This window comes from Odocoileus virginianus, chromosome 30 (genome assembly GCF_023699985.2).
Source record: "Odocoileus virginianus isolate 20LAN1187 ecotype Illinois chromosome 30, Ovbor_1.2, whole genome shotgun sequence".
Taxonomy (NCBI): Eukaryota; Metazoa; Chordata; class Mammalia; order Artiodactyla; family Cervidae; genus Odocoileus; species Odocoileus virginianus.
The window spans coordinates 28,548,256-28,564,220 of NC_069703.1; the positions used below are offsets into that span (position 1 = coordinate 28,548,256).

Here is a 15,965-nt window from a genome sequence, read left to right on the forward strand (position 1 = left end):
AGGTACACATCTTTCTCAGCAAGTTGTCTAATTCATGTATATACTGCCTTCAGTAACTAGCAAGTAGCAAACAATGGGTAAATGAATAGAATGAATCAATGACAAAGGAATACATATAAATTTTAAGATAAAAATAATTTAAAATTTCCAATCAAGTTGAAGGCTGTCAAGGAAAACTAACCATACCTGTTAAAATCTTTTTTATAGTATCACCTGTCAACATTTTAAAAGCACATGCCAGATGACCCAGACATTCTAGTTTCAGAAATATGTCTGAAGTAAACCCCAGCACAGTTGCAAAAAAAGGTGTTCTATGCAGCACTGTTTTAACAGCAAATGTTAAAAACAAAATGTCCATTCAAGTAGACAAATTATAGTACAAACATACTCCCAAGCAGCTGTTGAAAGGGGGGTTCATATGTACTAACAATACTAACCCCAACACATGGCTGTTGTAGTTCAGTCATTAAGTCACGTCCGACTCTTTCTGACCCCATGAATTTTAGCTAACCAGGCTCCTCTGTCCTCCACTAACTCCCAGAGTTTGCTCACATTCATGACCATTGAGTTGGTGATGCTATCTTACCAACTCATCCTCTGCTGTCCCCTTCTCCTTCTGCCTTCAATCTTTTCCAGTATTAGGGTCTTTTCCAGTGAGCTGGCCCTTCACATCAGGTGACCAAAGTACTGGAGTTTCAGCTTCACCATCAGTCCTTCCAATGAATATTCAGGACTGATCTCCTTTAGGATGGACTGGCTGGATCTCCCTGCAGTCCAAGGGACTCTCAAGAGTCTTCTCCAACACCACAGTTCAAAAGCATCAATTGTTCGGCGCTCAGCTTTCTTTATGGTCCAGCTCTCACATCCGTACACGACCACTGGAAAAACCGCAGCTTTCACTATATGGACCTCTGTTGGCAAAGTGACGTTTCTGCTTTTTAATATGCTGCCTAGGTTGGTCATAGCTTTTCTTCCAAGGAGCAAGTCTTTTAATTTTATGGCTACAGTCACTGTCCACAGTGAATTTGGAGCCCAAGAAAATAAAATCTGTCATTGCTTCCACTTTCCCCCCTTCTATTTGCCATGAAGTGATGGGACTGGGTGTCAAGATCTTTGTTTTTTGAACGTTGAGTTTCAAGCCAGTTTTTTCACTCTCCTCTTTCACCCTCATCAAGAGGCTCTTCCATGAGAGTGGTATCATCTGCATATCTGAGGTTGTTAATATTTCTCCCTGCAATCTTGATTCCAGCTCGTGATCCATCCAGGCCAGCACTTGTCATGATGTACTCTGCATATGTTAAATAAGCAGGGTGACAATATACAGCCTTGACGTACTCCTTTCCCAATTTTGAATCAGTCTGTTGTTCCCTGTCTGGTTCTAACTGTTGCTACTTGACCTGCATATAGGTTTCTCAGAAGACAGGGAAGGTGGTCTGGTATTCCCATGTCTTTAAGAATTTCCCACAGTTTGTTGCGATCCACACAGTCAAAGGCTTTGGCATAGTCAAAGCAGCAGATGTTTTTCTGGAATTCTCTTGTTTTTTTCTCCATGATCCAACCAAAGTTGGCAATTTGACCTCTGCTTCCTCTGCCTCTTTGAAACCCAACTTGTACATCTCAAGGCTCTCAGTTCATGTACTGCTGAAGCCTAGCTTGAAGTGTTTTGAGCATAACCTTATTAGCATGTGAAATGAGTGCAACTGTACAGTAGTTTGAACATTCTGTGACACTGCCCTTGAGACTGGAATGAAATCTGACCTTTTCCAATCTTGTGGCCACTGCTGAGTTTTTGAAATTTGCTGACATATTTGTCGAGTGCACAGCACTTTAACAACATCATCTTTTAGGATTTTTAAATAGCTCAGCTGGAATTGTCTCCTCCACTAGCTTTGTTCATAGTAATGCTTCCTAAGGCCCACTTGACTTCCCCCACCCCAGGTTATCCAGATCATTAAGACCTTTTTTGTCTAGTTCTTCTGTGTATTCTTGCCACCTCTTCTTAGTATCTTCTGCTTCTGTTAGTTAGGTCCATACCGTTCTGTCCTTTATTGAGCCCATCCTTGCATGAAATGTTCCCATGGTATCTCCAATTTTCTTGAAGAGATCTCCAGTCTTTCCCATTCTATTGTTTTCCTCTATTTCTTTCCATTGTTCATTTAAGAAGGCCTTGTTATCTTGCCTTGCTAGTCTCTGGAAATTTAAAAAGCCACTTCTGCCTTAAAATGTAGAGGTGAATTTTTCATATTCACAGGGCAAGTTTCATTTCAAATTGTTAAAAGTAGTTACCTATGGTAGTTTGTAGAAAGAATTCACTTATGTGAATTGATTTCAACAATCATCTATCCTGTAATTTTTTTTAAATGTCTCCCAAATTTTCAGTAAATTCAATTTGGTTCTGATTTTTAAATGTAAAGAACATATTTAAAAGTAGAATATTCTACAGTCTCATTTTAAAACAAAAGAAACCCAGGAGAGTATATAATATTCCTGCCAGAAATAAATATAACACAACTAGCAATTCTGTAATATTTAGAAACAAAGTACTGGGTGGTTTACATGTTACTTACTATGTATCTTTAAGCAGAAGAGAAAAAACAAACTGTATAAATGGGTGTTCTTCAAAGAGAACTGAACATCAAGGTTGGTTTTTTTAACTGAGGTATAACTGATGTACACCAGAGATTTTATATGTGCCAGGTGTACAACACAGTGATTCACACTCTGATGCTCCATTTATGGTTATTATAAAACGTTAGCTATATTATCTGTGTTTTAGAACATATCCTTGTTGTTTAGCCAACATATCCTTGTTGTTCTTTAGTCACTAAGTCGGGTCCAACTCTTTTGTTGACTCCATGGAAATATATCCTTGCAACTGACTTATTTTATACAAGGTATATTGTACTTCTTAATTTCCTACCTCAATCTTGTCCTTCTCCCCACAGGTAACCACTAGCTTCTTCTCTATGAGTCTGTTTCTTTTTTATTAAATTCACTAGATTATTATATTTTTCAGATTCCACATATGATATCATATAGTATTTGTCTTTCTCTAACTTATTTTACTAAGCATAAAACTCTCCAATTCCATCAATGTTGTTGCAAACGGCAAAATTTCATTCTTTTTTATGTCTGAGTAGTATTCCAATGTGCTTGTATGTACAGAAATCACATTTTCTTTATCCATTCATCCATTGATGGACACAGGTTGCTTCCATATCTTGGCTACAGTAAACAGTACAGCTGTGAGCATTAAGAGACCTATGTCTTTTTGAATTAATGGTTCCATTTTCTTTTTTAAAAAATCAAGGTATAACACTACAGATAAAATTATTCAAAACTTGTTAGAATTTTGGGGGGCTTTATTACTTTAAAAAGAAAATCTATACAATAAATGGATTCATCTCTAATATTGAGCAAATGTAACAAAAGAATACACAAAGCATGAGTCCATTTATGTAAAGCTGACAAACAGGCAAAACTAAACTACTGTTTAGAGACATACACATAGGTGGTAACACTATCAAGAAAAGCAAGGAAATTATGACAAGATAAAACAGTAGTTACTTCTAAGAGAGGAAATAGCTGTAATCAAAGAAGGGTACCCTAAAGTACCTTGAAGCACTGACAGTATTCTATCACTTTCCCTGGACGGCGGTTACACAGATGCCTGCTTATAATTATCCTTTAAATTGCACATATTTTTATGCAGTCTACTGAATTTCTCACACTATAAAAAATACTACTGAACGATAATAATGTAAATAATTCTGCAGGTGGATTTTTATTCTGAATGTGCGCTTACATATTGACCTAAAATAGTTTCAGCTAATAGTGTACAGCAAGACCACACTGCCAAAGATACAAAGAATGAAATCATTAGGAACTCAGACAAGAAGAAAGAGGAAATCTCTCTGGAAATCTCTTAAGGTTCCAATGCTTTCCAAAGTTTCATGTGGATCTCAAACGACAGATAGAGATTCAGTAGGCCTGGAGTGGGACTTGACGTTCTGCACTCTAACCCTGGTGGTGCCAATGTTGTCAGTCCATGGACTCTGAGTACCAACACTTAAAAAACCATTAAAATGTAGCTGATGTGAAGACCAGCTAAGAGGAAAGGGAATCAGAAGCTACTGGGAGTACGTGCCAAGCACCATGCCTCATTGAAAGTGAAAGTCACTCAGTCACGTCCGACTCTTTGTGACCCCATGGACTGTTCTCCAGGCCAGAATACTGGAGTAGGTAGCCTTTCCCTTCTTCAGGGGATCTTCCCAACCCAGGGATCGCACCAGGGTCTCCTGCACTGCAGGCAGATTCTTTACCAACTGAGCTATTAGGGCAGCTATCTCACTTAACCCTACCTCAATTCTGTAAGGGGCATATTATCAGTTATGTTTTATAGATGAGGATAATGAGGCCCAGATAACTTAATCTGCCCACAATTAGCCAGCTCTGTTAAAAAAAAAAAAAAAAGGAGCCAGAAATGGAACCCAATATGTTCTGAAGTCTCTAGAAAAGAATATACTAAATGTGAGTAAAGGAGAAGCATGGTGAAAAGTTGTTTCAGGAAGCTGAATTCAAAGCACTATACAACTGCACAGAATTCCTGTGAAATCTCTCAGTTTACATATAGAGCCAGCTTCCTCACTTACACAAAAATATTCTGCAGAGAACATAATACATTTTGACAAGATGCTGTAGGAGAAGGGAAATTTTGATTTCCACTTATATTTTTTCTGGTGGTGGTCAGAGCAAAGGAATTTATGAAGTGTAAGTAATGTCCCGACTACTCCCTATCCTCAGGAAACCTAAAGGACAATACAATATGCACATGAAGTAACTCTTGTTTCACAAGCTTGCTTGACAATTAAAAAAAAAATCACCTAGTAGGTACATTCCCTAGAGACTGTTTCAGAAAACAGGGATGGGTCCAGGAATCTTAATTTTTTTTTTTTTTAATTTTTATTAGTTGGAGGCTAATTACTTTACATCATTACAGTAGTTTTTGTTATACATTGAAATGAATTAGCCATGGATTTACATGTATTCCCCATCCCAATCCCCCCTCCCACCTCCCTCTCCACCCGATCCCTCTGGGTCTTCCCAGTGCGCCAGGCCCGAGCACTTGTCTCATGTACCCAACCTGGGCTGGTTATCTGTTTCACCCTAGATAATATACATGTTTGAATGCTGTTCTCTTGAAACATCCCACCCACGCCTTCTCCCAGAGTCCACAAGTCTGTTCTATACATCTGGAATCTTAATTTTTTTAACAAGCACCTGAGCAGATCAAGTCCAGAAAACCCTCAGTAGTACTTCTAAAACTTAACCTGATGCTCTCATTTATCCTTTTCCTATGCCTTATATACTTTACTGAATAACAGGTTTAAAATGTGGCTGATAAAACTTTCAGAAAAATGTAACATATTATAGCAGGCAACTTTAGAGATTATGGAGCAATTCAAACTTTATTTTACATATGAGGAAACTTGAAGTCCGAAAACAGGTCATGCATTTAGTGGCAAAACAGAACCTGTATCAGCTCAATGCTCCTTCTAACACACATACGCACATACCAACATCTATTTTAAGTAGTGAGGTGGTTTTTATTATTTTTGGCCCATGCCACGTGGCCTGTGGGATCTTTACCCTGACCAGGGACTCAATCTAAGCCCCCAGAAGTGAGAGCATTGAGTTCTAATCACTGGACAACCAGGGAATTCCCACCAAAATTTATTTTTAAAAGATCAGCAGTAAAGCATTACTTACTGATGACCATCAAAAAGTGACTAGCTGGGACCTCCCTGGTGGTCCAATGGTTAAGACTCTGTACTCCCAATTTAGGGGGCCTCGGTTCGATCCCTGGCTGGGGAACTAGATTCTACATGGCCCAACTAAAGAGTCTGCATGTCACAACTAACCATTCTGCAGGCAGCAACTAGAGATTCTGCAAGCACAACTAAGACCCAGCACAACCAAAATAAATAAATATTTATATAAATAAATATTTTTAAGTAACTAGTTGAACAAATCTAGCATATTCACAAAATGAAGCTATGGAAATAATTAGGCATTACCTCTGTTCCAAGCATGATCTCCAAGATACATGAAGTGAAAAGAACTACTGAACAGTGTACATAATATGGCAAAGTTCTGGGTAAGAAAGGATAAAAAAAGACTATACGTAGATATTTATTTTTGCAAAAAGAAACACCAAAAGGATAAACTGGAAATTAATAAAAATTAGGAAGAGATGCAAAAGTAAGTAGTCAAGAGATACCTGGAGTAACAGGCAAGTTTGTCCTTGGGAGTACAAAATGAAGCAGGGCAAAGGCTAATAGAGTTTTGCCAAGAGAACGCACTCCTCATAGCAAACACCCTCTTCCAGCAACACAAGAGAAGACACTACACATGGACATCACCAGATGGTCAATACCAAAATCAGATTGATTATATTCTTTGCAGCCAAAGATGGAGAAGCTCTATACAGTCAGCAAAAACAAGACTGGGAACTGACTATGGCTCAGATCATGAACCCCTTATTGCAAAATTCATACTTAAATTGAAGAAAGTAGGGAAAACCACTAGACCATTCAGGTATGACCTAAATCAAATCCCTTATGATTACACAGTGGAAGCGACAAATAGATTCAAGGGATTAGATCTGATAGAGTGCCTAAAGGACTATGGACAAGAGGTTCATGACATTGTACAGGAGGCGATGACCAAAATCATCCCCAAGAAGAAGAAATACAAAAAGGCAAAATGGTTGTCTGAGGAGGCCTTACAAATAGCTGTGAAAAGAAGATAAGCTAAAGACAAAGGAGAAAAAGAAAGATATATCCATCTGAATGCAGAATTCCAAAGAATAGCAAGAAAAGATAAGAAAGCCTTCCTCAGTGATCAGTGCAAAGAAATAAAGAAAACAGCAGTATGGGGAAGACTAGAGATCTCTTCAAAAAAATTAGAGATAACAAGGGAACATTTCGTGCAAAGATGGGCACAATAAAAGACAGAAACAGCATGGACCTAACAGAAGCAGAAGATATTAAGAAGAGGTGGCAAGAATACACAGAAGAACTATACAAAAAAAGATCTTCACAACCCAGATAATCACAATGGTGTGATCACTCACCTAGAGCCAGACATCCTGGAATGTGAAGTCAAGTGGGCCTTAGGAAGCATTACTATGAACAAAGCTAGTGGAGGTGATGGAATTCCAGTTGAGCTATTTCAAATCCTGAAAGATGATGCTGTGAAAGTGCTGCACTCAATATGCCAGCAAATTTGGAAAACTCAGCAGTGGCCACAGGACTAGAAAAGGACAGTTTTCATCCAATCCCAAAGAAAGGCAATGCCAAAGAATGTTCAAACTACCACACAGTTGCACTCATCTCACACGCTAGCAAAGTAATGCTCAAAATTCTCCAAGCCATGCTTCAACAATACATGAGCCAAGAACTTCCAGATGTTCAAGTTGGATTTATAAAAGGCAGAGGAGCCAGAGATCAAACTGTCAACATCCCTGGGATCACAGAAAAAGCAAGAGACTTCCAGAAAAACATCTACTTCTGCTTCATGGACTATGCTAAAGCCATGACTGTGTGGATCACAACAAACTCTGGAAAATTCATAAAGACATGGAAATACCAGACCACCTCACCAGCCTCCTGAGAAACCTGTATGCAGGTCAAGAAGCAACAGTTAGGACAGGACATGGAACAGTGGACTGGTTCCATTAAGGAGTATGTCAAGGAAAGGAGTATGTCAAGGCTGTAGATTGTCACCCTGCTTATTTAACTTATATGCAGAGTACATCATGAGAAATGCTGGACTGGATGAAGCACAAGCTGGAATCAAGATTGCTGGGAAAAATATCAACAACCTCAGATATGCAGATGATACCACCCTTATCACAGAAAGTGAAGAACTAAAGAGCCTCTTGATGAAAGTGAAAGAGAGTGAAAAAGCTGGCTTAAAACTCAACATTCAAAAAATGAAGATCATGGCATTTGCTCCCATCATTTCATGGCAAATAGATCGGGAAACAACGCAAATCATACAGACTTTGTTTTCCTGGGCTCCAATCACTGCAGATGGTGACTTGCAGCCATGAAATTAAAAGATGCTTGCTCCTTGGAAGAAAAGCTATGACAAACCTGGACAGCATATTAGAAAGCAAGGACATCACTTTGCTGACAAAGGTCCGTCTAGTCGAAGCTGTGGTTTTCCCAGTGGTCGTGTGTGGAGGTGGGAGCTGAGCCATAAAGAAGGCTGAGCGCTGACGGACTGATGCTTCTGGGCGGTGCTGCTGGGAAAGGGCTCCTGAGAGCCCCCTGGACTGCAAGGAGGTCCAACCAGTCCATCCTAAAGGAGATCAACCCTGAACATTCATTGAAAGGACTGATGCTGAAGCTGAAGTGCCAATACTCTGGCCACCTGAAAGGAAGAACTCATTGGAAAAGCCCCTGATGCTGGGAAAGATTGAAGGCAAGAGAAGACGGGGACAACAGAGGACAAGATGGTTGGATGGCATCACCGACTCGATGGACGGGAGTTTGAGCAAGCTCTGGGAGCTGGTGATGGACAGGGAAGTCTGGTGTGTTGCTGTCAAGATACGAGAGAGCGACTGAACTGAAACTGACAGAGGAAGACATGATCCAAGCACCAGCCATGTGGCATATCTTGGCAATTTCCCCTCTTGGACTCAGGTCTGAAAGTAGCAGCAGTGCTTGAGGTAGTGGGTGACCCTCCCCTCAGTATTCTTCAAAACTTTGTTAATACCATTTATCCCTTTTGCTCCCAGCACTTGAGGCAGTAGTGTCACCCTAGTTCTTAATCTCTAAGTTACCCTGCCCCACTCTACCTCGCTCTCTAAGTCTTGCAACCTATATTAAATATCCTCTATTTGAAATATCTAGTATGTTTTTCATTTTCTTGACTGGATCTTGACAGAATATTCTAAAGATAAAAAGAATCACAAATAAAATTTAAATTTACCTTAGTAATTTTGTTACTAACAATATGAATACTACACTTTTAAAAGTTACGTGTACAGTAGGGTAAAGCAAATAAACATGAACAATTCTAGAAAATAAGATGGTCAGTTTAAGAGAAACAAATAAAAAACCTAAAGAAAAGAGCCCTGTAATATGTTTAAATTAAACTGGATGTCAACATGAAGTTTTGATTTCTAAAAAACGTATTTTCTGTCTCTGCCCACTGAAAGAACCTAGAAATAATGAAGACCCAGTAGCAATGAGCATTCCAAGCACTAAGAACTTAGCTTCTAACGGCATTCTCTGTAAAAGAAACTAGGTCTGCCTAGAAAAATGACAATAGAGAGAGCACCCGGTACACCTGGGACCTGGGACAGAAAACCACCCGAAACGGATGGCACATCAAGAGGACACAACACTTACACTGGCCAAAGCTCAGCATCGAAGAGACCCCAATGTCTTGAACCATACCTAGCACACAGCAGCATTCAATAAATGTTTGTTGAATGGATGGACCAATGAACAAAAAGGCAACAAAGACTCAACAGACACTTGGGATTATGCAATGTTTCAGAAACATCACGAGGAACATCAGCCATAAGAATCAAATGCATACACTGAGTGACTATGCCTGAAACGGAAGGACGAAGTATGCCTGTGACACTAAAAATATTACATGTGAATTACACTGCATGACATGTCCCCTTTAAGGTATCTGGGAGGAGTCAGCACAGTAATTTTCTTTTCGGAACCTGTTTGTGCAAGGACAAATAGGTGGAGCACACAGGAGTTACTCTATCTATAGAGCTGGACAGAGTAGTTAAATGAAAAAAAAAGGTTTCTACTTAAGAAAATGAATCTTTCAGTTATAGAAATGAACATGATTTACATGAGAGGCAGTGAGACAACTCTGGCTTTAACAGATTGCATGATAGGTGTCGTGGAAAATAAGGCTGGAAAGGTACAAAGAAGTTCAAATGGAGAGCTTCACAGATGAGTGTGTGTGTGTGTTAGTTGCTCAGTCGTGTCCGACTCTTTGCGACCAGGCTCCCACCAGGCTCCTTTGTCCATGGGATTCTCTAGGCAAGAACACTGGAGTGGGTTGCCATTTCCTTCTCCAAAAAGGCTGATGAAAGTGTGTAAAATCAAGATGATAACCATACTTAGCGCCACAGTCGCAAAAAAAGCATCACTGAGATCTGAGGAAGTATTATCCTCTTATCTTAGATAAGAGAACTAGGCAATAATGAGTTACCACAGGATCCCAATCAGAGGAGAAACATTCAGAGACTAGTTCTTTAAGACTGGTCTGTCATTATACTGTCACTTCAATCTTAATCATTTCCAGAAACTACCAAGAAGAACAACTCAATTAACAGCAACTACTTGTCATGGAGTATTTATCATGTGTTAGACATTTAAATATTTTATGAGGCAGGAATTGTAACTCCCTTCCTGAAGATGAGGGAGACTGAGATCACACAACTAATAAACAGCTCAGCCCTGGCAACAAGACTAGTTAATTTAACAACTATATCAGTACTTCAGTCTGCCTTCAGCTCAGGGAAGCCTGGCCTAGAGTCATGTCAGCAAATGTAACGAGAAGCAGGGAAATCTGAGGAATACTGAGGAAGATAATACAGATCTACACAGCAGGACACACACAAAAATTTTTTTAGTAGTATTAACAAATGATCCCCAGCTTTATGGTTTACCAGATTAGAACAAAATTATTCTATCTAGAGAAATGGGAATATTGAGACGGGAACCTGGTTAGTAAAGGTTTTTTTATCTTCAGAGAGGTGCGAGGTGAAATAACGGACTTAGTTGTGAACACATGGGCAGCTGAGTTAGAGAACATGCTGTATAAAGTCCCTGGAAAATTAAAAGGCATAAAAGAAAGATCACATCTAGATGGATTTAAGAAACATCCGGGTAGTGATGTCAAGTGAAGACATGAATAAGCCCAGTTCTCCAAAGACAGAAAGAGGAGCACGGGGAAATGGGCGAACATGTATTCCTGCTACAGGCACGTCCGCACATGGGACAGGCACGCCACTGGGACGACGCGATGGGGAAGCCAGCAGACAAGTTCCCTTGTTCCAGTTTCAACGTTTCATAAAACAATGTAGTAATAATATTCAAGACTTGAGTGTTTACTATGTGCTAGGCAATATGCTGAGAAGTTCATTTGCATTCTGAAACTTAATTGTCCCCAAACATGGGCATTACCCTCATTTTATAGATGAAAAAACTGAGGGTTAAAGAACCTAAGGTCCATACCCAAGGAAAGTAGCAGAACTAGATAGGACACAGCCTGGGTCTCCCTGGGGCCAAAGTCTATGATCTTAATTACTATACTGAAATAAATAATTATCAATCCAGCCCACAGAGCATATGTAAACCATTAAGCTTCCTCTGTGTGTGTTTATACATTACATAAAAACTGTCATTTTAATCATTTTCAAATACGCAGCTTAGTAGCATCAAGTACATTGCTGGGTAACCGTCACCTCATATACCTCCAGAACTTTGATCCCAAACTAAAATTAAATAGTAACTCCCCTTTCCCTCTTCTCCTCTGTCCCAGCAACTGTCATTCTACTTTCTCTCGCTTTGAATTAAGACTATTCTGGGGAACTCATACAACTGTAATCATAGAGTATTTGTTCTTTTGTGGCTTATTTCACCTAATGCAACGTCTTTAAGATTCATTACCATTAAGTTACTTTTAAGTTAAATAAAATGTGAAATTCTAACCCACATATTATGATGCATCTCTATAGAGAATTATTTTCCAAAATTCCATTATGATTTCTGAAACACGCTTTGAAGAGAGAACTACACTTACTGCGGAAGAATAAAGGTGGGGAGAGGTAAGAAGGACAAGACGAATCAAAGCTGAAGGACGCACAGGAAAGTGAGGAAGAGAGCAGTGTGCTTGATTTTGACGAGACCAAAGGGTCTATTTGGAAAGACGCCACGTAGCTCAGAGCAAAAGGTGAGAAAGCAGCCCTGTAGAACAGACAGCAAACAACACTGCGGGATCAACCACAGAAAGACAAGACACTGCTGCTTTCTGGCAAGAGAGAGCAAGAGTGCTAGTAAAAACCTTAAAGATAAGCACTGAGATAGGAGCATAAGCCCCATTTTCCCTCGATCTGCATCTGAAAAGACAGCAGATGGGAGAAGAGACACTTGGTAAAACTGTGCTGATCAACTTACAGTTAACATCAACCTTTCTCCAAACAATGCACCAAGAGGTTCATTCTAGAAGAAAAATTTCTTGTTCTCTATATAGTAACATGAAGCAAACATTTAAGATGAGAATAATAAAGGAAACAGATTTGGGAGAGTATGCCATACTAGGGAATTCCTTAAAACAGCTGAAATAAAATTATCCTAAATATTAAATATTCTAAGAGAATATTAGTAGCTAAAATTAAAACTTGTCTGCCTTTAAAGAAATTGTATGAACTACGTGAAATCTATGTATTCAATATTACTAGAAGACAAAAGAAAACATGTTACTGTCTAAGCCAAGATACTATCCATAATAAAATTTTACAAATAACTATTGCTTTATATAATATCTGTACATTTATCAGATTTATGAATATAAATAAGCATTAAAGTACAAGATACTTCCACTTTTGAAGCAAAACAGAACAGTAACATTGGAAAAAAATTAAATGCCTAGGAGAAAACTTTAGAAATTAAAAAGTAGAAACTTAAAAAAAAAAAAAAAAGAAACTTAGTACCGGAAGAATCAGAACTCAGAAGCAAATTTGCCTTCTGATACATGCGTGAGTAAGGAAACACAAAATTAAGCTTTATAAGAGTACCACTAAAAAAAAAAAAAAAAAAAGAGTACCACTAAGTCATAATTTCACAAGACATTTAGAAGAATGTCACAAGAAACTATTTTTAAAATAAGCCATAGTGTTATGAGTTTAATACTGGGCAATTTTAAAATGACTTGTCTGTAGGTTCTATCTTTCTACACGTAAGCTAGAAAAATGAATACATCACCTTCACTTTTCTGTCAACCACTACCTTAAAGCACTCATTTTCAGTTAAGATACAGATGGTATGTGTCCAATACTGCACCACTTACAGATTCCACTCAATTCAAACATCTGTAAAAATTTTTGCAATGTGGGTAACAGCATGCTACATTGATTATAAAATACCACACACTAAGATGAGAAAACTGTATTGAACAGAAGTTCAAGATCAGAGATGCTAAGCAGCCTCAATCTACATAAATATATTTTAAAAAATAGTTTAGTATAGTTCTGGCTTAAGCTGTCGGCTTCACCTCAAAAGGAGAAGGACATCCTTGCTTTATTTATTATTGGGAAATGAGATAGTATTAATAATCACTAATAGTCAACATTCTAAGGGACAACTAAACACTGATTAAGTGTGATCAAATTAGAATCATACAGTACTGCTTGTGCCCATTTATAAAACAAAAACAAAAGCATCATCACTCTAAAGTTCTCACCACTTAGTAATTTGAGATATTTTAATTGCAGCTGCAATGTTTGTGTTTATCTCTTGTTCATATGACTCACTCTCAAAAAGGTTCTTCCAAGACTGGTGGATTTTTGAGAATGCATAAACCATAATTGGGGCACACTGTGTGGGAAGTGTCATAACAGTGAATGAATAAAAGAGGAAAAGAACTCACGATAGAATTTTTTTCTAAGTTTTTATAAAAAGCAGGTTGCTCACAAAAGGGATATTTTTCTGCAGAATAGGAAAGGCTGGGGAAACCCACCCTGGCTCTGAGAAGACTTTCTTACTCCCTTGGTTGGATTCAGTGCATTTTTTACACACTAATGTATTTAACTAATTTCTTAGACTGGCTCCCAGACCATACTGCAAGCAACTTGAGACCAAAAGCTGTCTTGTCTTAGAATCATCAGGACCTACTTCCCAGATTGTCCAGCACAGAGAAGGCCCTCAATAGGCATTTTCATAAAACTGATTACTGAATAATCAATTTTACATTCACCTTCTATTTTACAAAGCATTTTCACAAACACTGTTGTTTCACATAACAATCTTGTGAAGTGGGAAGGGCATAATTTAAACAAATGGCTTCTGGTTTTATACATACTGACTAAAACGAAGCTGAAATCACAAAGATAATCATGTATTTTTGTTCATCTTTGGAGTAACTTCTTGGGACTCCAATATCCTTGTAAAACCTAGAGGCTGTGCAGCATCTTCACAGTATGTAGCAGCTACACAGCTCCCAGTCTTAGAGGAGGGTTTTAACCGCATAAAGCAGTTTTGGAGAAGGCTCTTCCAGAAATCAGACATCTGAGAAGCATCCTAAGCTATTTTTCCTGATCCTATTTTTCTGTGACTCTGAGAAGAAATTGCAAAAGGCAAAATGCTGGAGAGTGAATGATGTCATGGATGTCATGAAGTTGCATCAATACCTGATGATGATTTAGCACAACACCACAACACGGTATGCCAAGAAGCGTAATGTCAAACCACCAGGATGCTACTGCATTAATCTCATGACTATTAGCAAATTGATACGCAAAGTGGCTCTCCAACTTTCTAAAATGGAGAAGTTGCTGGTTTAGGTTTATGTCCTTAGCAAAGGCACTGAGAAAATCTACAAATCCCTATGGAAGAGGCTTTAAGAGAAAAAATTTTAAAAGGTCCCCAAATTAGCTAACATTAAACAGTTGTTCTTCTAAAAATTAAAAGCTTCTGAAACAGACTGAAAACCCATGGGTCAATATAGATAAAAGTAATACTTATACTAGGCTTGTCAAAAGCGAACAGTTATAGGATATAAAATGACATCATACAATAGAAAGGAAACCAGTTTATATACACGCATACGCTCAAAATGAGGGATCTGAAACAGAGCATCACTATTCCCAGTAAAAGCTACAGACTAAATCTTAAATGCTCAATTCAAAATGATGCTATTTCCCCTCAGATTTTCTTGTCCCTTTAAACCCATGATGTCATCCTTCTTAAGCACTAGTTGAACAAATATACGTTACAAAAGGTATTTGGTGTGTCGAAGCCAAGGCTATCGCCTCAACGATTTCCCATGGCACAACTGCAACTGAAGCCATCATTCCTCAAGGAAGAGACCGTAAGGCTTCAAACTGGCTTCTCTACTAGAGAAACAAAATCAGAGTCTCCACATTAGCATCTGAAGAACAGCAACAGAAGCTGTTCTCAAAAAGGCCAAGTGTGGTACCATGTCCCCGCCAGCACTCGAGAACTGGTGATGTGTTCTGAGCAACCGGAATCCCGCCACAGAAAAGGCCAAAGACTATGGCAATTAAGAAATAGAGCTTTTATTCTCCTAATAAAATTCAGAGATCAGTACACAAAAGCAACTGGGTATCGAAATCTTAACAATCCAAAGGTTTCAAAGGAACGAGGGCTTCGTTAGCACCGAAGTTACTCTGCAGAGACTATCAGGATCTTACAACTGTTTTTTCTTCGTTTGCAAATTGGTTCCCACCCTCCACGGTTCCCTCTGCACAAACAATTCTCGCCAGAAGCCTTCCAGTCACAACGTGGGCTGCTGTCTTAATCAAGGAGATTCGCAGTTCCTACTTCGCTAGGGGAACACTCAAAAAGCTAAAAGGGTAGGAAAGGTTGTTTGTGTTTCATTTTGTAAAGCCAATTCCAAAATCTTCCTTTTGCAGCAGCAGCTTCAGAGATGATGGCTTCTCGCCGCAGCCCCAATTTTGCACAGTACCGGACTCCGGCGCCTCCCGAAAGGCGTTAAAGATTTGGGGGCGGGGTGGAAGGTGATCTGACACCTCAAAGCCACCCTTAACCCCGGTCACACACCCTTCGTGGCCCCGGAGGGGGGACGAAAACCGTCCTGCTAGAGGGCAGAGGCCGGGTTCGCCTATCCCAGAGGCTGCCTGGAAAAGGGTTTTCTCCTCCTCCCTGCCTCACCCGGGG

At 39.1% G+C, this 15,965-nt stretch overlaps 1 protein-coding gene across 2 annotated transcripts in view; it reads right to left on the reverse strand.

Annotated features, from left to right (window-relative positions):
* FBXO42 (F-box protein 42) overlaps nt 1-15,965 on the reverse strand; it is a 115,286-nt gene that overhangs the window by 73,601 nt on the left and 25,720 nt on the right. The gene's annotated exons all lie outside the window — the stretch shown is intronic.